At 31.0% G+C, this 24,062-nt stretch overlaps 1 protein-coding gene across 11 annotated transcripts in view; it reads left to right on the top strand.

The window, feature by feature from the left end:
* fru (sex determination protein fruitless) overlaps positions 1 to 24,062 on the top strand; it is a 1,011,467-nt gene that overhangs the window by 825,997 nt on the left and 161,408 nt on the right. The gene's annotated exons all lie outside the window — the stretch shown is intronic.

Here is a 24,062-nt window from a genome sequence, read left to right as displayed (position 1 = left end):
AAGAAGCGTGAAAATGATAAGGGATAATTTGTTGATAATTAAGTTATTTGTATACAAAAATTTCAACAATTTACGATGTCCTACAGGATTGTGATAAGGGTAAGCCAAAGATTTCCAAAATGAACCGAGTTAGAAAAGAATCATATATCAGACGAATTTCTACGGCGGAAAGGGGAAAGACAGATGAAAGAACCCTTTTTTTCAAGATATGTTAACAATGATATTAAACTTTAACAGACCATCGAAGATTTGCAAAATGATTATCATAAATTTAATAAAACAAAAAATTTTAAAACAACGTTATAAAGATTTAAAATTACCTTGACATAAGGAAATTTGTACTTAATATTGTATCCTTAAATATAATTTACTTGATTGCACACAAAAAAAAATCTGGTTCAATCACGAAATTAATTGATCCAATTAATTTTTTAATTGAAATGTCTTCAATCACAGAAATGATAGTATCAATTAAAAAATTAATTGAAGGTCAATTAAAAAATTAATTGATCCAATTAAAAAATTTATTGAATCAATTAAAATTTTAATTGAATATTTTTTAAAACTCAATTAAAATTTTAATTGGAAAAATTTCCGTGAAATTTTTTTCTGTGTGACCAAATCATATTTCTGTAGCAGAACCCAATCTGTAAAATGAGTTTCCTAAATACCTTCAAATTTAATTGTTCGATTGGTGTATATCTGACTCAGAACACCAAGCCAATCTTGTTAATTTTGTTTTTTTTTTTTTCACCCAACATAAGCTCTCATTGCTTTTTGCTTCGAGCATTTTGAGGTTTTGTCCTTAATAAAGAAAAAAATCATATTCTCACCACGACCCATTGTGGATCCTAACCGATATTTAAATACACAAAAATAAAACACAAATTTGTGTCTTAGCATAATCAATGAACAAATCTGATAATTCTTGGCGTACACAATGAAAAATCAAATAATTCTCAAATCACTTGACGTTCGGAAAATCGTAATTTATCCTATGTTTTAACATTTCCCAGTCGAACATTGCAAAAACAAATTAAAACTAAAGAGATTCGCAAGTCATGGATTTGCCAACCACTGAAAATTGTTGCCAGATCATTCAGACGTTTGAGATTTTTTCTCGGAAAGGGTTTCCACAGAATATTTTTTTTTCTTGGAAATCTAATCTGCTTTAATTTTCATCTATAGCATGAGTGAGAGCCTTAATTTTAAAGTTATATTCCTTGCACACACAATTATCTGTTCTTCATTTTCGAAATAATATTTTTTAAAAGAAATCCAAGTGAAAAACTTTATCAAGTTGGTCGCCAATAAGCCTTTAATACATAGATTAGCAACAAAAACGAACTTCTTTGGTTTACAATGTCGTTACAGAGAAAACAAACAATGTCGTTACAGAGAAAACAAACAATTTTAGTGATCCATGCACCATTAAAGTCAATGTATTAATGTGAGATATGAGAAACACACGGTTTTTTATTGTTAAAGTTTGTTTTTCTGGCAAAAAAAAGCTTTAAAGAAACATGACCATTCAGACAGTTGGTAAAACAGAAAAAAACGTACAAAAAATTTCCCAATTTACTTGAAGTTGAAAAATATTGTATTTTAATGTAACCATCTTTTAAATTTTGTTTCCAAAATGGAATTTTTTGACATATTTTCACGTAATAATTTTAGAATGTATGAATTATTATGAAAAACTTTTTGCTTATTAACAAGAATTCTATACTGTATGTATACTTTTTACTAAATAAAAAAGTTTTAATCAGCCACATGCTACACCCTCAAAAAAATCGCTTCTGTAACATATACCCCAAGCACATTTTGCTTCAAGCATATATATAAACATAATACGTTGTAACATATTAACATATATGTCCCAAACATGTTATGTTAGTTTATGAGCATTATGTAAATATTGTGTTAAAAATTTAAGTTCCAAACATATAATTTGTACATTATTTGTACATATGAAAAACAGTCTTTTTCGTCCGTGTATCAATTTTACATTAGTTCCAAATTTATATAGGAATAATCTGGCAACACCATGGTTAAGTCTTCTAAAGCTTCATGACGCACTCGACATGATAGTGTATGAAGACAGTGAAGAAAAAATGTTTGGCATTTGTTATCTGTCATTTTTTGACAAGTTAACATCCTGCACAGTCATGTCGAAGACACAACAGACAAAACGGCATCACACTGAGCTCCACTCATTCACACACAAATCCAATGCATAAGAATAGGTGGAGTGGCTTCATAGAGACAGAGCGAGAGAGTCAGAAACAGAGAGAAGGAGAGTGGTAACCACAGGTTCGGTTGCAATAGCACACCATCATTTAGTGGATTTTTACATTCTTCCCTTCCAGCAACAGGAGAGTGATGAGTGTCATAACATTTACCCCGCCACATAATCTTATCGATGGTGATGCCCAAGTCGATGTTGATGGGAATGTTATAGCATGAGCTTCACTGTGGCATATTTTTCTTGCACTCCTTTTTGTGTTCTCATCTCGAATCCTTGTAACAACAGCCATCCACAATGGATCTGTGGCAAAAACAATGACAATGAAAATCGGTTTACTACTCTACCTACCTGCCTGCCGCCTGCCTGGTTATTAAACCAACAAACTTTCTGGCCCTAAATGTGTGAGTGTGGCGTAATTTGCGCCTTCTTTTTTGTTGCTTTTGCTGCCAACCATTTCACTGCAAAAATGGATGGCTTCGGCTTCTGATGCCTGGGTATATGAAGATGCAAGACATCAATTGAGCACTTGGGAGCTTTTTGCCACATTGGCATTTTTTATACCTTAGTTTGTTTTCATGCACTGGCGTTGTTGTAACACGATTTTGTTTTTGCCCTCCATATTCTATGAATGAATGGGTGTCTGTCTGTCTGGCTGGTGCTGTTGATGCGAGTACTGTAGCCACCGACATCATAATTATCATCATTTGTTTTCATCCAATAAGTTTGCCGCTGTTATTGCCGCTGTCGGTTTTATGTTTAACATCGACCTTCTTCAATCACGACCATGGTGTAGAAGTGAAGATACACTTCAATTCTGCCACATTACCTTGCTACCTTGTTTCTGGACAGGCAGTATACCCTTAAGCTTGTGTTTACGCCACCAGAGATGTACGTTCACACGTAGTACGGTAAGGTGGGCCATATTACAATGAACAACATACGCCATACGTCAACGCGTACTTGCACATATGACGCTAATTTCATAGCGGTTGTCGATAAATTCCGGCCAATAAATAAATTATCTTGAGTGTCGGATGGGGGTTTTCATTCATGGTGTAACGACGATGACTATGGAGATCGAATTGAAAATTTGTTAAAGGGAAAATGACTTTTATTGCACTTTTTTGTTGTGGAAAATTTTACGCCAAACGTTTGTGGGAATTCATAAATGAAGGACGTGCTGGAAACTTTGGTCAAAAGATAAAAGTGATGAAATGTATGATAAACTACATATGATTGCATGTGGAAAAATAAATTTTATAATAATCGATAAATGTTCATAGTTAGAATTTTTTTCTTTGCGCTCGCGGTAATTATTTGGACATAGGTTGCAAATATATGTGAATTTCGAGTAAATGTGAATTTCTAGTTTCCATGGTAACTGTCAAACTAAAACATCTCAACCCGGTGTGAACGGTGAAATGTTTTGGAAAAACGAATGAGGAAAACGAGTCGGTGGGAACATAGCATTACGTTTTGATAAAAAGTTCGTTATTAAAACCTGTATTTTTTAATTGATGTTTTTTTTCATATTTTTATAATTAATTTATGAATTCCATCATTGGAAATTTTTAGTGAGCACTATTCATACAATAAATGAATTTTTTTGTGTGTATCTATGATGTAAAATATTGTCTACTTATTTTTACAATTGTCAAATTTTGATAATAAGAAATGCATTGTTCATGAGCAACAAAGGAATCTTCCCCGGTAATCCTGCAATCTTATTGTATATTCTTAATGCAATGTTTTCACCCTTGTCTCTCATTTCGTGAATTATCCTTTCTATAAAAAACCACATCTTGACCACAAAAATGGTTAAAAGGTTACACCATCTACCCGAAGTATCATCGACAAATCTGGTATGCCAATATGATTCCAACGTCGCCCTGCTAATTAACTTGGTTGAGTGACGGAGCTATTTCGATTGGTTAGCTCGATGTCTTACTCAGCAACCATGAAAAAGAAGCACTTTCTAACCGGAACCGTCTATCCTTCCTTCCAAAAGCCACTTAATTTCGTAAATTAAATGTGGCTCGCTGCTGAAACAATTGAAACATTAAAGGCAATGTTTTTTAGCAGGAGCAAAGCAAAGCAGAGCAAAAAAACTAAATGCTGTTGCAAATTAAACGAAGGACACAAGGCTACATACAGAACAAATGAGTTAACAGGCGAAGGGGGAGCCAAGAAGCTTAATGACACTCTAACGAGTTGAGCTTATGGTAAGTGGATGGGAGTTGATTCGTGCATTCGTTTATCCTTGTGTCACTACAATGTCGTCGTCTCTCTTCGCATTCCATTTTCACCCGTATGCTCTTGATGTACCAGCATGTGTGTAGCTGTGTTACAACAAACTAATTTCAGTTAAATGTTTGTCAGCAAACTAGCTGAGAGGAAGAGAGTGAGAGAGGACACACATAACAAAAGTTTAACACAATTGTTTTTCATTCTGTCTCCCGAATATACACATCCACATGAACTTACACTTACATTTGTGCTACTTTCACAAACATTCTTACATGCGAAATGTTGCATTGAGAACCAAGTTAACAGTTTACTTTTGTATGCCAACTTGATGAAAAAAGTTCCAATTAAAATGCAAATTGAATTAACTGATATATTTTTAGATGTGTAATTCCATAGCATCGAGTGTAGCAAAGTTCAAACGTTTAAGATTTTTCGATGATACTTGATTCACAATAATATGTAAATGGCGGATAACAGATTACTCTCTATCAAAATGGTATTTTTATAGAAAATTTTGTCAAAATTTTATATCTATAGAAAATTTTGTCAAAATTTTATTTCGTTTTGTTTTGATATTGTTGGTTTGTACTTCAATCATATTTTTTTATCTCAGCTTAAAAACCATTGCGTTGACTAAACTACAAGAGTAGCTTAATCAACAGAGGAGAAGAATATTTGTCAAATTTATTTGGGCAAAGCCCTATAGACTGCAAGATGCAGTGTTGCCAGTATTGGGAATTTTTCACCAAATTGGGGATATTTTTTCGTGAATGACGAAATTTCTGAGTTGGGACTTGGGGTTTGGTGGGGAATTTCCATAAATATGGGAATTTTTGGGGCGTTTTTCAAAATATCGGTTTAATATTTTTTAACAAAATTTTATTTCTATATAAAATTTTGTAAAAATTTTATTTCTGTAGAAAATTTTGTCAAAATTGTATTTCTATAGAAAATTTTGTCAAAATTGTATGTCTATAGAAAATTTTACCAAAATTTTATTTCTATATAAAATTTTGTAAAAATTTTATTTCTATAGAAAATTTTGACAAAATTTTATTTCTAAAGAAAATTTTGTCAAAATTATATTTCTATAGAAGATTTTGTCAAAATTTTATTTCTATAAAAAATTTTGTCACAATTTTATTTCTTAATCAAAAATTATACCCATCTACAAAACAATAAAAAATCTACAATTTTTGTAGAATTCTACCAATTTCGGCAACATGTCCACCACCCAATTTTACTAGTTGAATATTTAAAAGTAAATGTTCGCGTATAAATACAAGTTGACCGAACTCTCATTTTCATATCACAGCATTTGGAAGACGATCACCAGTCTCTTGGGGGTTTTTGTGAGGAATTTAAATTTAAATTGGGGATTTTTGGGGACAAAAACATCATAATTTGGGGACAAGACCCAGAAAATTACTGGCAACACTGGCAAGATGGTTGGATAGACGCACGTTTCGGAATTACCACATTCCTCATCAGCATCCTCTACTTGCAGAAAACTATCAACCAATTATCAGAATAAATTCTGGTAGTTCACCAAACCCAAAGTGAACCACACTTGAACCTTCCGAAAAACGCAATGGTTGTTAAGCTGAGATCAAAACAACAAATATGATTGAAGTACAAACCAACAATAACAAAACAAAACGAATGAAGTAAGAGGAAGCACGCTCAAAATAAACCCACATAACTGCACTCAGAGAAGTTCACCAATGTGGTACCACAATGGACTGAATAGTCTAAGTGAGCCTGATACATCGGGCTGCCACTTAACCTAACCGCACTCAAATCGATGATTTGAAGGTGGCAAAGTAAAATATAAATATTTGTACAAAGATTTATTTCGGCAAAAGCCCACTATCATAAACCTTTTTTCGGAAGGTTCAAGTGTGGTTCACTTTGGGTTTGGTGAACTACCAGAATTTGTTCTATTGGTATAATTGGTTGATAGTTTTGCCGCAAGTAGAGGATGCTGATGAGGAATGTGGAAATTCCGAAACGTGCGTCCATCCAACCATCTTGCAGTCTATAGGACTTTGCCCAAATAAATTTAACAAACATTATTTTCCTCTGTTGGTTAAGCTACTCTTGTAGTTTAGTAAACGCAATGGAGATCAAAACAAAAAATTAAATTTTATTTCTATAGAAAATTTTCTCAAAATTTTATTTCTATAGAAAATGTTTTCAAAGTTTTATTTTTATAGAAATTTTTGGCAAAATTGTATATCTATAGAAAATTTTGTCAAAATTTTAGTTTTATTAGAATGTTGTCAAAATTTAATTTCGGTAGACAATTTTATCAAAATTTTATTTTTATTGAAAATTTTGTCAAATTTTATTTAGGTAGAAAATTTTGTCAAATGTTTATTTATCTACAGAAAATTTATGAAGTACCATGAATTCTACCAATCTACCAAACAGTTGAATTTTACCAACTGTGGCAGCCGTGATTACAATACTACGGTAGTCTTTGTAGGTGGATATAAAACTAAAAAAAATATTTAAAATTGAGGAGTTGACAACCAAAATTTTATTTTCTTTAAAATTCAGCCTAAAGGAGCTTTTGACAATAATCTTCCAATGGAAATTTTGTTGAAATTTAATGAAAAGTACTATTTCGCTCAAAAAATATCTTTTTGTACATAACAGTTGCCCATAACCAGTGGTGCCAACAGTTTTGGGCTGAAAATCGTCAATTTTAAAAATATTTTTCGTCAAAATCGTCAATTCATCCCAAAGAATTCGTCAAAAAATCGTCACTCATAAAACAATTGAAAAAAAAAGGTTTAGGAACAAAATAAAAGTTTTATTCAAACATCTGAGGCATCCATATATTGTATACACAATAAAGGTGTTATTAAAAAGGGGTTTTATTCATTTTAGTTACATGAATAATGCCATTTAAATCTCTAAGTAAGTCATATAGTTTCCAGTTTTTTAAACGATGATTAATTGAAATAAATTTTTAATTAAATTAAATTAATATATCTGATTGTGACCCATGTACTACATTGTTTAACAAAATTTTCTTGACAGAAAAATTTCATATTCTCCAAGCGAATTTAAATCCTTATTACTTGCTCATGTATAATTTTTGTTATTATTACTATTATCGGTAATGAATAAATAAATAAAGTGAATTTAACTAAACTGGCTTCATAGCAATCAAAATTATTTCGCTTTAAATAGTTTTTAGACAAAAGAATACCTTGCAATGTTTAAGTTTCAAAGGGATTTCGAATTTTAGGTTTATTTATATTGATTGCTTTGAAATTTCTTTCTACATTGGAGACGGCTGGGAGCAAGCTACATATAAATTGTCATATTATTGAGATCCAAAATAACATGTTTACATTACAACTTATGAAAATCGTCAACTTATAACTACATCACTTTGAAAAATCGTCAAATTGGCATAAAACCCCTTAAAAGGAAACACTTGAGTCGAGCATTTTAAAAAATCGTCATCTCATAACTAAGTTGTTTAAAATCGTCGTCAAATCGTCAGAGGCTAAATTTACCATCAAAAATCGTCAAAATGACGAAAAATCGTCAGAGTTGGCACCGCTGCCCATAACATATTTGTCTCTCAAATAGTTTACAGCAAAACTCACTTCCTCTTATGTTATTTGATTCTCTCACTGTGTTATACTAATGCCTTCCGTCTCTCTCACTCCGTATTTATTACCTTCTCTTGATAATTGATAGAAAAACGTAACGAAAAGTTTCATTAAAATATATCTAACGGGTTCATAGTTGTTGTTATGAACTCAGTATAGTTGTACCATTTGACATTTCACCAAAGGTTTTATTCACACACGGCAAATGGATGCGACCGGGAACAATTAAATGGAATTGACAACGATTACATACGTGAACCTAAGATGGAATAATCGAATTGCAATGAATCCACACAAAGTGCCATTGTAGCAGAATCCTGTGGGAAACATATGTCCGCCAGAAAGGTTCAACGAAAGAATTTTGCAAAAATCAATCAAATTGTAAAAGCCATTTTAAAGAGATTACATTTTAAAATTTTTGGTGTGTGAGCCAAAAAATGATATTAATTTCTGATGATTCCTTTTTACGCAGTCGCTTTTAAATCCATTGAAATAGGATAAATCAAGAAGAATATTAATGCAAGAATTCACAGTTCGATTCCCATCGATCTATTTAATCGTTGCAATTGTAAGTGGTCTCAGTCCACCAACACAAAAATGGAGATACTAAATTCGTTACGGTTACTTTTCTTTGTATATTTAAGAAGAAAACACTTATTGGATTGATTATTTGTCACATATCCCGTCCAGTTAGGATTTGCAAAGGATTAATTTTCACTTGCAACTTTGTTTTCCTCCAGTGAAACGCGAACTTAGTACCGGAGATTTGAGTGTAAACACATCCATAGCGATTTACGTTGGGCGAACTCTTATTTACGTTTATCTCTAATGAGAAACCCAAAATTCGCGAATTAAATGTCGCCAAAACAAATTTTAATTCCTTGACTACGAGGACATCATCTGGGATTCCTTACTATTTTATTTCACTCGAATTTCATCTCTCTATCACTTCCAATTACAGTCGCCATTTTTCCAATAAAATGATACAGTTGAAATATTTTATGAAAAATATTCGGTCTTGCCCCATTGGAATCTTCCCATCATACCAAGATTGTGCATTGTGTTATGGAAATCTATAAAATGATTTTCTTTACGATGCATCAATTACATCATGTTGTGCTTTGGTACTAATTAAATTACTTGTCCTTTGGGGTTTTCTCCTAGTCGATATGCTTCGTAAATTAGCTAGAGTGTTGTTTTTTGTTTCTTAAGTCCTGATATGACAAAAGTAATTTAGCCATACGAAAGTGATAGCTATGAATATGAGAAGACAATGGTCAGAGTACAAATCGAAAAAAATAGAGTCAGCAACAAATGATAAATGTGGAATATAGAGAAAAAGTGTCAAAAAGACCAACAGTTGCCATCGCAATTGAGTTTCGGAGAAGGAATGTCCGTGCATGTGCATAAGGTCCAGGCATTCTTTGCGGCTGATGACCAGAATCAGTGTAGTTCTAGTGAGGTTGTTGTTGTTGGTAGGGCATTGGCGGATGAATTTTAATTTCACAGTTCACTGATTGCAGTGAAGCGTTAAACAACGAAAAGCTCCACACCGCATTGAGGAAGTCAGCCATCAGCATCAGACTAAAAACAGTTTTTACATTCTTACCGACTGACCGACCGACCACAAGCACCCCAATCAGCCATGCAATGGAAATATTTTAGTTACTTCCCCTCTATGTTGCATTCCTTATTTGTTTCAATCACTATTCCAAGTGGGAAACGGAAGTCAAACCCTTTGCCGCAGATGGTCATTACTGTGCCTGTTTTCTGTTAGGTTTAGGATCTAGCGCTCACAGTGCACAGCGACATAAAACTAAAACAAACATAAGAATTTTTTCAAATTATAACCCGAATAGGATTTGAAAAAAAAAACTATATTTAATTAATTTTTAATAAAATTAAAATGAGGCTAATCAAATCATTGCATAAATTATATTTGCAATTCGATCAATTGATTTTATAATTGCTGCTATAATTTCCATTGTTCAAGCAATTTTATTTTAGAAATTAATTGAATTTATTAATTAATCATAGTTAAAGTGAATAATGTGCTTTCAACATTAATCTTTAATGAATTACTAATCCATATCGAGAGAATTACTAATCTCTCTCTCATTACTTTTAATGTACATTAAAATATTGGCTTCATTTTCACTTCATAAGAAGTTCTTATAAGGTGATGAAACATAATTAAGATAAATAATAATTGTAATATTAATTACATAATTTTTTCATAGTTTTTTTTTCAAATTGAGTTACAAGATAATAATTGAAATAAATTTTGTGACAAGAAGAAAATGATATCAAATAGCGTTATATTATGGTATAAACTCAATAAAAATTAACCTTAATACCACACCACTATGTTACCATATTCGGAATCGCAATAATTTATTTTTCTTATAATGAAAAAATCGAGATACTCTCGAACTTCCATCCTACTCATTAAAGAAATCAAAATTGCTAAATTTGAAGTCGACGTGGTCTATGATTAAGAAAATATTGCAATTGCGAAAATCATCCCAGCAAAATAATTTGGAAGTTATACTAAAGGCACAACTTTAAAAGCACTTCTAAAAAAAAGATGTTCTCTTTCTCAACTACACAGGAATTTCTTTTAATTCAATTTTTTATAACTCGATTAATAAAATGGTACAAATTATTTAAATTTTGTCGAACAAAATGCTAAATCCATTTTAGAAAAATTGTGAATTTCTGAAAATGTTTGAGGTCAATCGTTTCAGAAAAGCGTTAAAATGCATTAAAAGTCCTAAAAAAAAATCTATAAATTATTTCACAACTTAAGAAGTGATGCAAATTCAGTGCAACGGCTGTCGAAATGGTGGACATCCGTCCTATGACAAGCCTATGATATCGCTTCTGCGCCAATTTTGCACCACTTCCGGATCCAAAAAGAAAATTTTCACTACTTTTTTGACGACGCTTTTTTGCTGGGATATTATGATAATGAAGTATCATCATATTATGATAGTATTTATATCTAGATTATATTTTTATACTTTTCATATGCCATAATTATTTCTCTCATTTCACATTTCAAAACCCACTGTATACAGTGCATTAGCGTAGCTAGACAATTTTCCTTGGGGGGGCTTAGCCCCCCTAGCTAAAAATTTATAGACTGAACTTATAGGTTCAATTATTGTTTTATTTCATAAAAAAGAATACAAAAACTAAAAGTAGTTCCACACTTTTCCCAGCAAAAAAATTGGGATTTGTTTTAAAGGCACAACTTTAAAAGCACTTCCAAAAATGTCCTTACAAAGAAGTTAATTATATTACCTACACAGGAAGTTTTTTACTTCAGTTTTTTTCATATTTTAATGCGTAATTTTTTTTTCTTTTTTCAAATAGTTTAAAAAAGAGTAAGAATAAATAAAATGGTAAAAATTATTCAAATTTTGCCACAAAAATTCTAAATCCATTATAGAAAAATCGATAATTTTTGAAAATATTCAAACAAGCGTTAGAATGCATTAAAAATCAAAAAAAAAATATAAAAATTATTATAAATAAATGTTTCTTGAAGCTCGAGGTCTTTATAAATATTTATATAATTCTAACGAAAGTTCGACCAAAAATCAAATAAAAAACGAATAAATAAAAATTATTTATTTGGGAAAATATCACACAACGATATGGATCACACCGTAAGAAGTGATGCAAATTTATTGCAACGGCTGTTGAAACGGTGGACATTCGTTCTATGACGAGTTCCTATTACATTCATCGCTTCTCCGCCAATTTTGTACCACTTCCGGACCCAAAAAGAACATTTTCACGTCTTTTTTGGCGACGCTTTTTTGCAGCATTATTAAGATATTAATTTATGAAAGAATAGTTTTAATACCAATTACTATTTTTTAATTAAGATGACTAAACCTGACTAAACAATATAATAAAGGAGCTTTAAAGCCTGTTTATGTATGTCGAATGAGCTCTGTGGATCGACTAAAATGGAAACAAACAGCTGAATGTATAACCAAAAAACAGCTGTTTCTATGCATTTCAGTCGATCGATTGAAGTCGTTCGACATACAGAAACAGGCTGTTAGTTATTCAACTAAACCATAAGTTCAATCACAGCTCTATTTCATAAATATCAGACTTCAAACATTGCCATCGGCAACTGCTACCACAACCCAAGTAATTCGATTGTGCATGAAAGTCTTTAGCGGAACTTTGTGCGGTTGTTTATACTTGTTTAATTTTTATAAAAATGTAAACTCGTAAATAGGTTTTCAAATTCTGGGGGGGGCTAAATTTTTTCTGGGGGGGTCTAAGCCCCCTCCCCAGAGGCCTTCCTACGCTTATGATACAGTGGAGTGATATTTAATGGCGATGCGGGTGATTATTAAATTTTCATTTTACGCATTTTATTCCATAGTAAATGTGATTATGAAACAGAAGTTCATTATGGAATATTGCCCCGAGAGTTCGCTAATTGTGACCTAGTCTTGCATTCTGGCAAATGGTATCAAAATCAATTTCAATTACATTTGCAACTTTGTCCAAGCAAATAAACGTAGATAAATTTTATATTTGGTTAATTTTGAACTTCTTTGCAAGAACACAGAATCAACGACGGCGAATCATCTCCCCCAATGTCGTGGTTCCGGCAATCATTTGACACAGACACCAGAGGAGCGGCATTTTGACACAATCATCATTTGCCATTTTAATATGCTTGCAACAGTTCACTTTGCTTTGCCTTTTTTATTTGTGAGCATCCTTTTCTTTGGTCTGTGGATTGCCTTTTTTAGATTTTCTTTCCATCCATCCGCAATCTCTACTCTTTTTTGGTTCGAGGAGAAGGGGCTGCGGGCAATGTGATATTTTTGGTTGCAACTTTCGGATCTTCACCCCAAAACTCTGCTTTACCACAATATTTTTGGTAAACTTAGCCTCATTTTGTGTCTGCAGATTGTAGCCTTTATCGCATCGCATCGCATCGTTGTCTTGCTTGTTGAACACCATAGAAAGTCATCTGTGTGACAGTTACCACTATCAGAATGCATTGTTTTACTTTGGGGGATGTGAAGTGCGCCAAGGGGGAATGAAAATCATCATATGAACGAGACGCCAAATTGTCTCAATGGGTGGACAATGAGATGTCTCAGATATTTCACAGACTGAGCTGATGAAAAACAAAACCCATACCAATTTTAATCTCAACAAATTTGTCAACTGTTTATTTGTTCTTGTAAGAAAAAAAACAGAATTTTATTAAAAATGAATCTCAAATACGGATGAAAATAAAAATCCATCTCTGACATGTTATATGGACAAAATAAAATATGAGGAGGTTTAACATACGAATTGAATTTTATTTGAACAACTCGGTATTCATAAACAGTTGCCATTTGAATGAATGCACTTTTAGCGAGAGCGCACAACAAGCGTATAGCAATGCAATGATGATAACAGCACCAAAAATTGACTAAGTAATTGAACTGGTTACAAAAACGTCTCGACTCTATTTTCCGATAGATGGAATGAGAGTATCCACTTCTTGAATATCTAGACAACACAAATTTAGTCGAACTATCGTGATATTTATAATCTCGGGTAATTTCGATGAGGTGATTATGCATTTTTCCTATATGCTCTCATTGTCATTTCTTGAGCTTCCTGAAGCCACAGTTTTTATCCAATTTGAAACGGAATTTATATTAAGGAAATATCAAATGTCCCTATATTTTTCTTTAATAAACAAAATCAGATGACACTTCTATATCTCAGTTGGTCTATGTGATATTTCTATGTATTGACAATTTCTTAGAGAGCGAGAGACAGATAGAGAGAGAGAGAGAAAAAAAGATGTGCATACTCAAGTAATAAATGATCCTATATCAAAAGTAAGTAAACCAAAGGGATTATTTGATGAGCAAAAAATGAATTTTCTCTCTATATTGGCACTCAGAGAATAAACTTGATTGAAATGTCTCTTATCTTATTGGTATTTGGTGTCTTGCCATTCTCCCTACTATTGTAAGTATTATCCTGTATAGTTTTCATGGAATACATTTTGCCTTTACATTTGGGCGATTTCAGTTTAAAATGGGGTTCTTTATATAGGAAAGAGCAAAAGACAACTTGTATTTATTAAATGTGAAGCAATCCTTCAAAACTATTGAAGTCGTATCACAAAAATCATTTGATTTAGAGAAAATTTTTGTTTATTTTAGTGCAGTCGATATATTTTGTCAACTAGTCCAGCCACACTTTTACATTTTCCACACATCCATTGACTCATATATCCTCTTTTCCCTATTTAGTTTTCTGTCTCAATGCAATATACTGAGAATAAATAATTCTCTAACTTTTTGTTTCCATTTGAAAATATAATTAATGTGTTTTTTTATGTTTCATTGAAATTGTTAGGTTTTACACACACTTTCTATTTTTATCTATCTAATAAATAGTTCTAAAAAGGCCAATTTCTATAAAAAAAAAAATATTGTATTTATTTAAAAAAAAAAATCATAGTTTATATTTCATGCCAACGGATTCGTTTTTACTGACTTCCAAAGCCAACATCACTAACTATGATTGGATTATGGGCCTTTTCAGTGATTTTCAACAAAATTTCCAAAAGCAAAAAAGAAAAAGTTCGAAATAATATTTTAAATAAAACAATTGCACACGTTATGATTTACATCAGCTATACTAGGGTAGACATGGATTACATATGAATTTCAGTCGTGCTTGGATTAGCACACTTGTCTTATGTTAAGTGATTTCGATTGGTAAAAAATGTGTTGCATATTTTACACCTTTCCCCAATAAATAGAAGTTTTTTAATCGATTGGAAAATCCTGGTGCACCCGTAATGTGCACGTTCCATTGACGGGGTGTAACCCATCGCAAGACCAAAAGAGTAACCCATTGTACACCGAAAAAAAATCCGTAACGCAAAAACTTATTCTAATCCAAAAAAAAAAATAAATATTTGTTTTTAGCTAAATTTTATTTTTGTTTTTTTTTTTCGAAAACTTCCACAGCCCAATGAAATGTTCTTTTTTATGTATGTCTTAAACATTTTATGACCTAGCAAAACTGATGCAAAATTGGCGCAGAAGCGATGATTTTAACATGGGCTTGTCTTAGGACGGATGTCCACCATTTATACAGCTGCTGCACTGAATTTGCATCACTTTTAAAGGTGTGATACGAATCCAGTGGTTTGGATGTGAATTAAAAAATTTTGTGATATTTTGACGAGTATATAATTTTTAAAATTTTATTTGATTTTTAATGCATTATAACGCTTGTCTGGAACGTTTGACATAAAAAAATTCGCAATTTTTCTAAAAAGGATTTAGCACTTTTGCAGTAAAAAAGTACACCAGGGCTTTAAATTTTCCTGGTTTAAACAACGCTTTGTGGAAATCTCAAAATGTGGAGTGTATTTTAGTTCAATTTTCCGACGACATAGTTTATTCTTGTTATAAAAGAGTTTACTTTTTTTCTGCGTAGCAAATCTACAGTATCGGTACAGTTTATTCAGTTATAACAAATAGGTAATTAAATATATGTTTATATTTATGTATATTTATGTATATTTATTTGGGGCGCAAGTTAAATCTGCAGGATTTATCAAATCTTTGATTACGTATTATTGAGAAATTAAAAATCCATCTCAGCTCACCTTAATACATGATTGCCAATATGTAAGTGAGAACACTATAACTTTGGGCTATACAACATTTAGAACTGTGTACAGGAATTTATGAAGCCTTTACAATGGCTTGTACTTTTTTATTTGTTTTACTCATAAGGGCTAAAGGTGTTTTATCAAAATCCTTAGATATATAAATACCGGCGGAGACCATAACTCCACAATAGTCTAAATCGTTTTGACGTTTTCTTTGCTTCCTGTTAATAGGACTCACCTTAAATGTATGGTCCAACGAATTGGTCATCGTTGATGTTGTGATGACCAATTTCGACAGTGGCCAAAGTGGTACAATAACCCAGCAAAAAAAAGAGCTTCCAAAAAAGTAGTTTGGATCCCCAATCTGTGATCAGGAACTAGTGCAAACTTGTATTATCTCCAATGAATTATTCATGGGCTTGTCATAGGACGGAAGTACTCCCTTTTTGGATCCTTTGCATTGCTTTAGAAGATGTGCCCCGGAAGTTAATTTGAGTGAAGAAATTTAAAAAGCAAAAAAATTTGTTTTCAACCAATTTCATTTTTTTCAACCATATTTTTTATTACACTATTATTTTCCTATTATATAATTTTTTTACAATTATAAAAACTTGTTCGCTCCGACCAGGGGTTGAACCTGGGTTTGATGACACCATAACAGAATGCCTTAGCACACTCAGCCACAAACGCCATTGAATATAAAGCGTCGAAAGGTCAATTCAAATGTTTGTGATATGATCGTAATACGACACCAAGGAATAACATTCTAATTGGTTCTTGAGATGTTCTTTATTAGTATGAACGAAAAAAGTAAGAAACGCAGGTTTAAATCGCACCAGCGGCAATTTTTTTATCAAATAATTTTCTAAAAACTTATTTTTTTATGTTATGCATCGTTTTTATTTTTATTTTCTGCATATATTTTCATATAAATATATATTTTTTTTAAATCAACAAAAAAAAATTAAAAATTCTCGTAATTTGCAAAACCTTCTCAAAAGAACCTCCATGGAAGCGAAAAAGTCAAACGGCACAGGTTCAAATTCCAGCGGGGATGAAATTTATTTTTTTTTATTAATTTTCTATTTTTTTTTTGCGTATTATTTTTCTATTTTTTTGTTTATTAATTTTCTATTTTTTTTTTGTATAATTTAATTGTTCAAAATTTTCACTTAAAATAACCTGATTGCGTACTTTCTAATACTTGTCCACAAGGACTGCATCGGAAGTAGAAAAAAATCATTGGGGGACCCCAAGATGCACTTTAGAAGAAATGTTTGTGGACTTGTCCAAAAGGACTACATCGGAAGTTGAAAAAATCGATGGGGCATTCTGGGATGGGCTTTAAAAGAAACAACTTCCAATTTTTTTGCTGGGAAATTTAAGGAGTGTACACTATAAAGAGAGCTCAGAAGATATAAATTGATTTAAAAAAAGTGATTTTCAGACTTTGTAACTAAGTAAACAAAATGACAAATGATCTCAAGACACTAACCCACCCAGCAAAAAAAGCGTCGCCAAAAAAGTAATGAAAATGTTCTTTTTAGATCCGGAAGTGGTGCAAATTGACGCACACTCAAAAAAAAAGTGAACTCTCTATTTCACTAAAGCCAATTTAATTTTATTTTAGTTCATGGAATTATTGTGTTTGGAGAAAGTTTCCTCAAGTCTAATAATTTTTTTGTGTACGTTAATTAAATTAACTAAAACCGAGGAAAAAAATATACACAAATGAAGGATAAAGATTAACTAAATTCGTGTCTTCCACAAAATAGTTCAATATTTCTTTAAATTTGTAAATTTTACTACAAATGCGTTCATAATGAACTTCGGATGTCACTAAAGACATTCTTGCAATTTTGAACTCCAATTTTTTCCTTAAAACTACAAAATTTTCTTTAACAAGTGAAAAAATGTAATTATGTCTAATAAATTTTCTTGAATTTGTCGAAAAATATTTACTTATTTTTATGACATCGGTGTGATGCCAGCGTTTGTTATACTGTTTAGTTAAAATTTTCCAAAAATATTCAAAATTTTCTAAAATTAACCGAAATTTGTCTTCCTGGTGGGTTCACTGTTTTTTCAGTGCAGGTGCCATGAATTTAACATGGGCTTGTCATAGGACGGAATTCCTCCATTTCAACAGCCGGTGCACTGAATTTGCAGCACTTCTTTAGATGTCATCCGAATTCAATGTTTTGGATGTAAATTAAAAAATTCTGTGATATTTTGCCAAATAAATCATTTTTATCATTTTTAATGGATTCTAACGCTTGTCTGAAACATTTGACCTCAAATATTTTCAAAAATTCACAATTTTTTCAGATTGGATTTAGCATTTTTTTGTTACAAAATTTCAATAATTTGTACCATGAATTCTTTAACTGTTTTTAACCAATTTGAAACAATATATATATATATATATATATATATATATATATATATATATATATATATATATATATATATATATATATATATATATATATATATATATATATATATATATATATATTATATATATATATATATATATATATATATATATATATATATATATATATATATATATATATATATATATATATATATATATATATATATATATATATATATATATATATATATATATATATATATATATATATATATATATATATATATATATATATATATATATATATATATATATATATATATATATATATATATATATATATATATATATATATATATATATATATATATATATATATATATATATATATATATATATATATATATATATATATATATATATATATATATATATATATATATATATATTATATAAATGTTATAAAAAATTGAATGAAAAGAACTTCCTGTGTAGATAAAATAAAGAACATCATTGGGAGTACATCTTTTGGAAGTGCTTTTAAAGTTGTGCCTTTGGATGAACTTCCAAATTTTTTTTGCTGGGTATCTAAAGAACAGAATCCTGGGTCTCTAAATATTTCTGCCAGGTACGGATGGATTCTTTCTAAATTGAAATGCTATGAAACCATTTGTTTTGGAGTAGGTGTAAATGGGTTTCAGAGAGAAATCTAAAATGCTTACAACAGACCAATGTGTATAAACTCAATAACCAAGCACTTGTATGATGGTAGACACACTTGCATACAAACGCTCTTTTGTATAGACAGACATAGGTACATGTATGTGTATGCATGGTTCATGTATAACGGTACTTGTGTGACCATAGATGATGGTACTTGAACGACCATTTTTACATTCATATCCGCTCATAAAAGTGCAAACATCTATGTGTATAGTACGTGTGTGCGTATGTGTATGTGTGTATCTTTAGGCTTTTGTATGTTTATAAACCATTTAAATGAACTTTTCAAATGGTTAAATGATTGTTGTAAATATTTATATTTTGTTTTGCCAGATTGTGGAGTTATTTCTTTTTTTATTCATTGACTTTATATTGGTTTTCAACGATATTTTTTGTTGTTTCTTTGCATGCACAGTGTATTCAAAATAATAAAATTACGAAGTATCCAAAAACCTACTCTTTCGAAAATATATCAAATAATTTGCCATTCTATTTATAAAATTGAAATTACTTTAATGTAAAGACACAATCAGATTATATCTTAACCCATTATAGTTAACAATCAAAAACGATAACAAACTCTTACACACCATTCAGTTTCGACTTATTTCTCGATGTTATTTTAAAGAAAAGGCTGCAATCTAAATATGCCATAAATATTTTCCATATTGATGGGTACTAAAATGCATTTTGATGATATTTAAAATTCTTTTTTGTTCTCAAACTTTGATGCCAAATAGTGCCTAATTTCGTGAAGCCATTTGGGCACACTTTAAAAATCAAGTTTTCCGAACAAACTCATATAGACTCAGCAAAAAAAGTCGCCAAAAAAGTAGTGAAAATGTTATTTTTGGATCCGGAAGTGGTGCAAAATTGGCGCAGAAGCGATGAATTTAACATGGGCTTGTCATAGGACGGATGTCCACCATTTCAACAGCCGTTGCACTGAATATTCATCACTTCTTTGTGATACGAATTCAGTGTTTTGTATGTGAATTAGAAAATTTTGTGGTATTTTTACAAATAAATTATTTTTATAATTTTTTATGCTTTTTAATGTAATCTAACGCTTGTCTAAAACCCTTGACCTCAATTATTTTCAGAATTTTGCAATTTTTCTAGAATTAATTTAGAAATTTTTTCGTTAAAATTTAAATAATTTATACCATTTTATTAATCCTTACACTGCTTTTAACATATTTATTTAAAGCGAGTTATAAAAATTTTACTTAAAATAACTTCCGGAGTAGTTAAAACACAGAATATATCTGGAAGGACATTTTTGGAAGTGCCTTTAAAGTTGTGTCTTTAGAAGTACTTCCAAAATTTTTTGCTGGGGACTTTCACTAAACTTTTTTTATTGATGCACGCAGAGAAGAAACATGATTGTCACAATCATATTCGAAGAGCAAAATAATATGATAGGAGCTATTTTTGCGGCGACCATGTAACATTTTCTCCTGCAACCATGTAGACTCAGTGAACATGGTTCTAAGAAAAATAAAATTGTCCTCATCTAAAGTATTATTATATTTATATAAATAATTTTGTTTGAATCAAAAGAAAATGATCACGATCTAAAATGTTATGGTCTTCGTAAAATATGGTTTTCTTCCAGTTAAAAGAAAAAAGTTATGAAAATAAAAGGACGCCACATGGGAAAAGAAAACACACAATTAATATTATTTATTGGTTTTTATTTATTTATAAATTAAATCATTGTTTATTTGTATTTATAATGTCGTGCAAGCAAACATCACATATTGTTAAACACTCCATTTTGGTTCAATTTCAGATACATTTTTTCAATTACACTTTCCTTTTTTGTATTCACATAAAACCACGTGCCACTTCTGAATAGATAAATAAACACAAAACACAGTAATTCTGTACAACGACTCCAAGTTATACATCGAAGATGCAGGCGAAGGAAGAAGAGAAAGCGATGTGCTCGCCACGATGGTTTAGTGGAAACTATATTTATTAATAAATTTACAATGACATATACTAGAAAGTAAAATACTTCTTATTCTAATTATAGCTAAGTGCTTGCTGCTATCTGTTCATGTGGAAAATCCTAGCATACTCATATGTGTGTTATCAGCCCTAATGGTTCTATTATATTTGGTAGACCGCTGATAACACTTCTGCCTACAGACAATACACATGCGCATTTGTTCACATAGATAACAGCCAACAATGTTTGGGTACAGCAAACTATGCTGGTGGCAATTATTGACAATATGGGAATCTATGAAATATAAAAGGCAACTGTACAGAACCGTACAAATTCCGTATTCTCCGTCCATTCCAAGAAACAATCAACACATGACTGACGCGCAAAATGAAAATTGAGTGTACCTGTTCAATGTTTTTATAAAATTCTTTTCGCTGCAAAAAAAAATAAAAATAGAATGCACATGGTCTTTATTGTCATATAATGGTTCTAATCTGTCTATACGTAACCTATAAAAGTACTTTTTTCCCTGCAAAAAAAGTAAAAAAAAAATTGAATGGCCAGGTACATGATTTTCCCGACCATGTAATGGTCTCAAATTCTATCATTTAAATAATAGGACATGTTGCGGCATCTGGGAACCATTTAAATGCTTATTGCCAACATATATTTTTCTCCGTTCGAAAATTATTTTTAAAAAGACAAAATACCTGGTTTTCGCGACAATTACATACTCTAGATAAGCATTAAATGGATGCGGCAACCATGTCCAAACATATTTTTTCTTTGCGTGTGTAGGTCCTTAATATTAAACTTTTTCTACATGCTGTTTATACAAGGAAAGAAGAAAAAATTTAAGTTTTTAACATTAGAATATAAGCCTAAGACTGTCCTGAAAGCTAAAATATGAATGTGCCAAGATTAATAAAAAAAAGTATTTACTAAGAAGTTATTATAATTTATTTTAATTTACATATCTTTACATTTTACTTCATATTCTAATCTATAGGTTAGGTAATCCTTAAATGTAACTAATGATGCTTCAATTTTATTATGTTTCTAATAATTCAATTTTATATAAAACAGTGAGGAAATGAAACGGAAGTCGAACAAATTCGCAAGGAGAAAAACATCAAATTTTTGATGTCTCGCTGGAATACTAAATTCTCAATTTTTTCATAGAACCCAGCATCCCACTATGCGAGGTTATGTTCAATCAAATTCACATTACCATTAATAGTTGGGGGGAGGAACACAATTGTATTGTAAAAGTGGAGTTGACCAACGGAGCCGAGAAGAGCTCTGGCTTTTTATTACCAGATTTGTTGTTGACCGAATAACCCCCACACATTCTGCGGCCGCTTATTGGTTATATTTAGTGCCAGGCTATTGCGAATGGCCAAACAGTAACAGCGGAAAGAAACCCATGGAATAAATGTTCACCTGTGGCCTCTTTGGAATTTCACTACTACACTTCATCGCTTAATGCGCTGACTGGCCTAAAGCTAAATTTTTGGTGGTACTTTTATGTAAATATGGACATAAAAACGCCAACGGTCTTTTCCTCATAAATATTTTTATTGTAAAATGTATATTTGCACTTCAATTTGTTTGTTGTTGTTTTTTATTATTTCAATATATGTCATATAAATATTTTATAATTAAATTTTAATATACTCCAGTCATGAACCCATGGCAAACAATTACAGTCATAAATCGTAGTTCTGTATTAAAAACTTGTTTTTTTTTTGTTTTGTTTTGCTTTGTTTTTGCTCAAATACAATTTTTACATTTAAATGCAGAGTGACGAAAAAGCATGGATTTATTAGAACTTTAAGATCCATATTCGTTTAATGTTGGATTTGTGGTACAAATAAATTGTTCGGATGCAGTAATTAAAAAATGTTGGGACTTCAAGCTGAGGAAAACGAAAAGTTTTAGCCCACGATAACACAGAATGTCAAAAGGGTATGAGTGACATTGACATTGGGAAGGACAACTACCCGCTTGTTCGGCAAGAAGCCATTGTCGCATTTTCGCTATTTATATAAACAACTACAAGGTTGACTGGTTATTTAAGAGGAGATAAGTAATCTATGGAATAGTCGAATAATTATAACACAGATAACTGGTTGCGTGTAAAATAGACACGGGAGAATTCTCTTATTTGCTGGATAATTTGTAGAGCTCTCTGAGATAATTATCCGTTATTTTGAAGAACAAAAAAAAGCAACAAATCTCATCTCAATACTTTAGAATTTTCAGAAACTCATAATTCTCTTAGTTTTCTGTTGGTTTCGTAGCAAGAAGTTTTTGCAGAGCATTGCAAAACAATTTAATAAAAACGTGTTTGGATATATTGCGGAATTTTTTTAGTAAGTATACTATAATAATATGGTATACATTTTGCATTATTTTGTTAATTTTATTCTTTGTTTTCAGGTACCACTAGATGTACATGCTATGCGGTACGTTCCCGTAAAGACACCTTTCTATTATGTATTTAAATTACGTTTTATGTTTTGTATTTTTTAATTTTACCTTTAAATAGGTTTGTGAAATATATTTAGTTTTAATTTAATATAATTCATGTTAATAAATAAATTAAACTAATCAAATTATATTTTACTCGATTTGTGGTCTAATTATTACGATACTGAAATGAAGCTATTTATATATGTATCCCACAGTTACTACTTATTTCTTGTGCTAAACGTAATGCTAAGGATATTCAATTGGCTCCCTCCAATGACATCCCCACGTTAAATTCACCAGTTAAATACATGTCGAGTAGATTTGGGAGTAACTAGTGGTACTTATTGGTGATAGGTGAATTTGATAATCAATAACTAGTTACTTGAACAAGCGGGTAGTAACTGTAGTAATTAAAAATAAAGAGAGAGAGAGAGAGAGAGAGAGAAACATAGATCACTAAATCATAGATGACCCACCGGTGTCAAACGCAGAAAATAGGACGAATTCAAAATTCTCTTCGATTTTCGTTTTTACAATTTTCCGATTTTTCCACAATTTGAACATGTTTTATGTACCTTATGATTTATAAACAAATTAAATATTCAAGTTTATATTTGCGGAAAAAATGGGGTCCAAAGCCGCGAAAATACAAAAAAAAAACATTTCTACAACATTTTCTGATGATGAGAGGGATATGTCATCCGATCCGGCTGAAATTT

This window comes from Haematobia irritans, chromosome 1 (genome assembly GCF_050003625.1).
Source record: "Haematobia irritans isolate KBUSLIRL chromosome 1, ASM5000362v1, whole genome shotgun sequence".
Classification (NCBI taxonomy): Eukaryota; Metazoa; Arthropoda; class Insecta; order Diptera; family Muscidae; genus Haematobia; species Haematobia irritans.
The sequence above is the reverse complement of the archived record's forward strand: the minus strand, read 5'-3'. Positions and strand labels throughout refer to the sequence as shown.